Source organism: Haliotis rubra, unplaced genomic scaffold, assembly GCF_003918875.1.
Source record: "Haliotis rubra isolate DU_JTF1 unplaced genomic scaffold, ASM391887v1 Scf184, whole genome shotgun sequence".
Lineage (NCBI taxonomy): Eukaryota > Metazoa > Mollusca > Gastropoda > Lepetellida > Haliotidae > Haliotis > Haliotis rubra.
This window is the reverse complement of record NW_025765825.1, coordinates 185,441-193,335: the sequence shown is the minus strand read 5'-3', so window position 1 is coordinate 193,335 and position 7,895 is coordinate 185,441. Positions and strand designations below refer to the sequence as shown.

At 37.8% G+C, this 7,895-nt stretch overlaps 1 protein-coding gene across 1 annotated transcript in view; it reads right to left on the bottom strand.

Moving 5' to 3' along the window:
• Nucleotides 1–4,850, bottom strand: part of LOC124273779 (putative GPI-anchored protein pfl2) — a 32,160-nt gene extending 27,310 nt beyond the window's left edge. Inside the window, exon 1 of the mRNA XM_046709088.1 lies at nucleotides 4,805–4,850. The gene's annotated coding sequence lies outside the window, so the exon portion shown is untranslated. The remainder of the gene's footprint in view (nucleotides 1–4,804) is intronic.
• Nucleotides 4,851–7,895: the final 3,045 nt, after the last annotated feature.

The window sequence follows — 7,895 nt, the reverse complement described above, 5'->3', positions numbered from 1 at the left end:
AAAGAATATACTTTTCATTTAGCTCCAACCTCAACCACAAGACAGCGAGAGGCCGAAAAAATACAGACACATTTAGAAAATGTGTTTTACTAATTGTGTAACTTTATTTATGACGTTTAAATATTAGATTACTTGAAAATAGTCTTATATGAATTGATGATGTGTATAGAGTCTCTTTGCGTCAGAAGCATCTTTAATGAATGTAAATGAAAACAGGGACAATATGATCTGTGTCCTTTTTGAGTGTGCAAGGGTAAGAGTATTCCTATTTTATTTTCCATATTTCATGGTACAGGCAAACGTATAGAAAAATTTCATAATAATACAATGGTATATATTATACAATTTGCTGAAAATGTACGTCAATATTTATTGGCAGGATTATTTTACAAGTATTAAAAAGTAAAGTTGACCAATATGGACAAAAAAAACAAATTTCTCAGTTACCGTTAATAGGTAAAACATATCTTGACATATCATAGTAACGGACAATTTCCTTTTTAAAATATTCTAACTTTGGTCTGAAACAATTTATGCTGCATCCATAGATATACTGTTTGACTACTGAAATGATTTCATTAATAGGATTATTGTTCTTTCCTTTCATTCCCAATATAACGAGTTTATTTGAGAGTTCCAGTTGCGGCTGTACTGAATTCAACCATGATTCTATTTCTTTCTATGATTTAAAGATAGATTCCCATTCCCATAACATATGGTTGATAGTTTCTGTTCCTGTTTCACAAAATGGTTTATTTGTGAGTTCCAGTTGTGGCTGTACTGAATTCAACCATGATTCTATTTCTTTCTATGATTTAAAGACAGATTCCCATTCCCATAACATATGGTTGATAGTTCTGTTCCTGTTTCACAAAATGGTTTATTTGTGAGTTCCAGTTGTGGCTGTACTGAATTCAACCATGATTTTATTTCTTTCTATGATCTAAAGACAGATTACCATTCCCATAACATATGGTTGATAGTTTCTGTTCCTGTTTCACAAAATGGACATACTGGTGAAGAAGTGCATACAGTTTTATAAAGTAATTGTCTTGTTGGGAGGATATTGCGAATAATTCTATAAGAGTCTTCTTTATCAGACTACGGCACAGCGGTTGAAGATCCAGATAGGACATCTTGTATTGGTCTTTGACCTAATAAAAATCTTGTCTTGTCTTGTCTGTATTATTTCACGTTGGAATGTAAACACAGAAAGTACGGACAGCCATGCGGGCGAAGGACTCATCTCATGCATATCCAGGGTACGTTTGCAGGTGTAAAGAGATATCAGGTGTTCAGTTGTCACGGCTGCGCGAGTACCAGAGGCCATTATGTATAATTGCCATTTTATATTTTTGCTAATGCTCGTCCAAGACACTCCTTGAGTGTACTTATTTCATGAACGTTCCCGTGACCGCCGATGTCACTGGGTTTTGTCCCAATTCAAAATCTGTGGGATGACTCCAGAGGAAGACTGATCTCACATTTCAAGACTGAAAGTTGTAGGTCCAAAATGCATCATCATCATCATCATCATATTAGTCGTCATTATCATCATCATTAATATTATCGTCACCATCAAAGTTACCATTGTTTATATTAGTCTCAAAGCGGCATTAGCACTGATGAAACAGGCCTCAGAAGAACACTTATGTCCTTGAATCGATATTTTTACTCTCGATAATTCGTTGTTCATGGACAGGACACTTGCCAATATTTGTATAATTCATGAGTTGTAGTCATAAAAAGATCAATATAAGAATTTCAACAAGACATTGTCCTAAACCCATCAAATACGGAACATCTACTAGAACGACAAAACAAACTTCACAAGGAGTATTGACACTATACTATCACTTTATTGATACATGCCGAGGCGAACAATCCATTTTCATATCACAGACGTTTGTCAATATACATTGTAGAAAAACTGAAATGTGTCCCACAATCCTACAATGAAGTTGTTGTATTATATGCAAATAATCGCTGTGACTGGACGGTTATTATCAGTTGGCCAGAGAGGTTGATCTACATAGAAAGTGTGATGTCCTGATCTCAAGGGTGTACCAGTGTCCATTCTAGCAATTCTAGAGAGCAGCCAGCCCGTAATATCAGATTCCGTGTAAAGAAACACAATGCAGTTGTTTGTTTGTTGTGGATTAATGCTGCATTCATCATTATTCCAGCTTTATGGTGGGGGTCGCTAAATATTCGAGTTTGAACAAGACAATACAATGATCAGCATCATGATAATCGATCTTCGCTATTGGGATACGAAGACATGTGTCAACCAAGTCTGCGAGGCTGACCACCCAATCCCGTTATTGGCATCTTACGACAAGCATGGTTGCCTTTTGATGGCGAGAGTGTAAAGATGCCACCATCTCAAATACCGGTAGAACAGACTTGGTGCAGTTTAACGGCCTAAAGTTAAACAGATGAAATTCTTCGGTCATACGTCCCCAATATGCAACAAGCAAACGTAATTTTCCAACACGGCAAGATTGTTTTTTGGGGAAACACAACACCCAAGTACTGCCATAGCCTTCGACATCTCCAGATCTACCCCATCGCCATATAGTTGGAATATTGCCGAGTGCGTCGTTAACAACAACCCAACCATACCACTTGATTTATGAATACATTAGAATCCTTAAATAATACGGTAACCATGATTATGCCAACTCTTTCATAGACATGCTCTAAGGCAATAATTATTAGTTTAAATGAACATTTCTGGAAAATATATAAAATGAAACTGTTGTGCCTATAACTTTCCCCTTATCCAGATTTACTATACATCTTTATGCTTAGCATTCAGTAAAACCTTGGAGCAACGTGTAATCTGTCAAAGGTGCAAGGTGTCAAACACTGATCACCAACAGCTCTCCATTGCAAAACACTGGTATCAATTCACTAATATGAGAACACCCAGTCGCAGGCTTCACAGACCGCCAGCTATATTCAGAGCGTTTATATTGTGTATGTATTACTGTTGAAAAAACTACATTGTAGTTTGACTCCATGAATGCATTTGAAACCTGCCTCCGTTTAGTATCTCATCTCGGGGCGCTTATAGATTATATTGTTAAATAAGAAAATCTTAAGTGTTGTATTGCGAGATACGCTACCAGTCAAAGAATACCGACATAGATGAATGTCTATGAAATCTGATGCATTTGGTGTATTACCTCTTCTATATCTGCCCATTTCCGAGAGACTGGAGTCAGGTATTGGTCGACGAACATAATTTATCCCCTTATTCAAACCAGTCTAATGAGAGTGTGAGAATGGTTAAAGTTTTGAGTATGGGTTGTGGCTCGCATCTGGCATCATAAGTCCAATGGCAATAGTATTTGTAGCGGCATGTCTTTTTGATAGCGCTTCAGAGTTGCCTCCCTTGGCAAGTATTTTTGTTTTGACTTCTGGCTTTCATCATGTCGTGTGTTCGAGAAAATCCCTCATCGTTCTGAGAGAATAATGATGGAGCCTAGCCTTGCTAGAATGCTCGAGAACTGCGTAAGAGCTATATAAAGGCTGGTTGTTGAGTTGTGCCCGGGGTTTTCATATGACTGGATTTATAAACATCTGTCTGCCATCGTCAAGCTGACCATCATTTCAAGACTGACCGTACGTGCTTGTCCATTCAACTGCTGACATTGTAAACAACCTTCAATCAGTATATCTGTTCTCACTGTAAATGTCAAGACTCTGGGGAGTTGATATCTTATATTTGTGACCCAATATTTTAGATTTGTGACTCAATTGCATTGTACTAGAAATCTGTATTGTCATTCATTGTAGCTTGCTCATTGTTTGTTCGGGGCGGTGGGGTAGTCTAGTGGTTAAAGCGTTCACTCGTCACGCCGAAGACCCAGGTTCGAATCCCCACATGGGTACAATGAGTGAAGCCCATTTCTCGTGTCCCCCGCCGTGATATTGCTGGAATATTGCTAAAAGCGGCGTAAAACCAAACTCAGTCAGTCATTGTTTGTTCAATATATTATTGAATATTTTAGACTTGTCTGTGTTATATTTTGCTGGTTCAAAGGGGACTCTTTATTTACCGTAACTCCTGATTTACGAAAAACTAAAAATCGACACCAAGGACAGTATAAAAGTATAAAACAGGAATGGGATTCAAATAGAAAGGTTGTATAGGAATGATTTCATTGGATTTAAATTCGGTATGTGTTTATCATTCTTGCTCTTTACGGTCAGAATGTTAATACTTGGTGTATCTAGAGACGATAGACTGGCTGAGTTTGGTTTTACGCCGCTTTTAGCAATATTCCAGCAACATCACGGCGGGGGACACCAGAAATGGGCTTCACACATTGTACCCAAACGCTTGAGCCAACGCTTTAACCACTAAACTACCCCACCGCCCTTGAGACGATAGAACATACATACGGTAGAATGAATGGACAGTGATAGAGAATTTCATGACATGGTCTTGTAGATTCAAATATGAATTTGGAAAGGTGGAAACTTTTGAAATACAAAAAAAGCCTCGAATGTCAATCTTATACAAGATGTTGTCGATCTCTTCCAATATATACCAAACATATTTCTGATATATAACGGGAATGAGTGGCAAGAGAGGTGCCTATACAGGTAACGGTAGTGATATCATGAGGTGAAAAGAATATATGCAAAACAGATCAGATTGTGCTAGCTGAAAAATTATGTACTCGTTTTACGGACAGTATCTCATACACACATGCTTGTCAAGATATATAAAATTGCAACCAAAAATACACAAGTATGTTTACAGCGTTTGAAGTACAGAAAATTTAATTACCTGTCTTGCGAACTTCATCCACACACGACTGTTGGAACATAGGTTTCTGTGAATACTGTCATCGATCTGCCCGTGCACACACAACGCACGTTCTAAATAATCAATATTCACATTTACTTCCACGATGATACGGAAGTATCATTACAATATGCAAAGCTGCATTATACAATATGTGTTGACTACAGCATAATAATGCTATGCCAAGTGTATTTCTCAAAAGAATGGATGCTTCAAAAACATCAATATTCCAAACTTGGACTTTTTCCAATGATGATTAAACATCGATTCTATTTGTGTGCGAAATTCTTGGTTACATTATGTCAAGCCGTTGAAGTGATGAAATCAACTGGAGGTAAGCATCACGCGTATGATACAGGCATTATTACAGAGAAGTGTCGTCAGCATCTTTTGTGTGTTGGATAATAATTAGCCAGATCAAACATCAAAATGTCTGAAAGTACAATATACAAATGAGTGTTCACAAATTGTACCCTCGAGAGGATTCGAACCCGAGTCTTTGATGTGGCGAACGCTTTAACCATTACGCTACCCAACGCCCCATGGGATGAAAGTGTAATGGTAAAGGGTGCTCGCACCTAGGCTATCCCACCGTAACACCAATTAAGTCTTCAAGATATTACATTGTATTTTGTAAGGTTATATAAACTACCGATGACTTTTAAAGTAGGTGTATAAAAAACAAAAATGTTGGTACGGGTTTGAATCCATGCACAAAAAATCGCCAAAATGCAACATGGTCCCTATAACAACGCATCTGTCCAAAACTTCTCACGAATCGTGCATTTTTCAAAACGTGAAAAACGTAATGGTGGGACATTGGTCTAAATGCATGATTGTGGCATAAATACCAGTGTTGGACAGAGCAAGCTACATCCTGCAGATCCACCTCCGGAACAGATTCGACGTCAACGCGGCGACAGCACTAAGACACACCATCAGCAGATGAACAGTGCTTCGACTAGGTATGACTGGTATACGAGCCTACCACCCCTTCCGAGGAATGGCCTTGAACCCTCTACACCGTCAACGCAGACTGTAATGAGCACGAACACGGGAGAGAGTGCTCTATACAGAACAGTCTGTTCAGAAACGATTGCAAAGTTCGAGATTTTCGACATAAAGAAAACCGACTGGCGCCAAAGAATTTCATCCGTTCGATGGGAAAGGCGTCATGTTATGGGGCGTTATTTACGGTCAGAGAACAACAAGACTGGTTATCATCCTAGGAAATCTGAACGCCTAGTGATACGTGTATGACGTGTTGAGACCTTTTGTGGTGTCCTTTATTCGACAACAGCCAAGAGGAATTTTTTTCAGCAGGACAACGCATGGCTTCACACAGCCAGAATTGTTCGAGATTACCTGCACAATGTTAACATCAACGTATTGCCTTGGCCAGAGCGTTCTCCAGACATGAACCTCATTGAACATCTCTGGGATCATCTTGATCGTCAGCTTATACAGCGTATACCAGGAACTTGAACAGACTCTCTTGGACTTATGGAACAGGATTACTGTTGATGTCACCCGCCGACTGACGACGTCAATGAAGAGTGAGTGAGTTAATATTTAACGTCACATTGGCAATGTTTCAGCCATATCGTGACGAGAACATTCGATATTGAAATGAAATATGTATGTTATAAAAAACCTGCCGACGAAGGACAGTAAAACAACTAGAATATCACAGATATGTATGTAAAACTAGTAATTAAATCTAAAATATGTTACTTTTAAATGACAATACAATATAAAAACCGACTATAGATTGCCAACAACTGAAGGTAGATCACCATACTAGGGACACGTCAATGAAGAGACTGTGTTGGCCTGGGTGGTCACACTCGCAACTGACGACGTGTCCCCTGACTCCTGTCTCAGTATATGATTCTTTATGCACTTTTTGAATGAACTCGGACTTGTGTATTTTTAAAATTTTGACTCTTTCTTAATGAAATGCGACAAATGCAAGACCAGCATTACAATGAATTTTCAGACACATTATTGGGAAACGATTCCTGTTTGGAAAATACTTATCACATTGTTTCCATTTTTTTGGTCAAGTGAAGTCGGTGGTAACCTTTTCTGCATGATAGTTTATATTATCACCTAACTAGGGATGGTAAGATGTGTATACTTTTATCCGTTACTTGAGATATATGCAGTCTCCTCAAGAGGTGAAGCATAGTAATTACTTAAAAGTAATGTTACGTGCTTGATTACATTAAAGTGCGTATCTACACTTGTGATAAGCTGTGTATATATTCACTAATCTCTTGAAATATCCTCTTGGGCACTTGGACATTAATTCATAGCTAAATACTAACAATTGTTGATGTTGTGTGTTAGACGTAGTATTGATAATCTACATATTTTTGTTCTTGAACAGGGGAGAAGGATACAACATTAAAGTCCAGTTCTGTGTGTGTTTGCTTCCATTATTAAGATTTTCCAATACTCAGACGTGTCGATTCTCAAAAAGTGGAGTGGGGAAATATAAGATCAACACCATATTGTTATGTGGCAGTTATATTCCTTGTGTAATGCATTGTATGTATGGATAACAGGAGTTGACTCTTGCCTCTCATCTCACATCTCAAGTAACAAGAAGATCAGCATTGTGTGTGATGATCATTATACCCTGCATTGGCCAAAAGCTGCATTAGGAATACTGTTGGTGAGGTGAATGTGACATTACTATACTATATCCATCCAAACATCATAAAAATCTCTGCTCTTTTAAGCAGTAAAAATCAATATATATTACAAAATCTTGCCACTTCCATCCACATTGCAATGTTGTATAGAACAAAAGTTTTATCACTGTAATGAAAATATATTTATTTATGTAATTCCCAATTATATATGTATATGTACTATAGGCCTGTGGCCTCTTCAGTAGGAAGTAAAGATTGATTGATTGACTGTAGTGAGGTGAATATGACATTACTGTCTTTATTGCTATTGCTCTTGTATTATATTACCTTTGAGGGAGTGAGTGAGTTAAGATTTTAAGTCACATCGGCAGTATTTCAGCTATATCGTAACCAAATCAAGTTATAAATATATT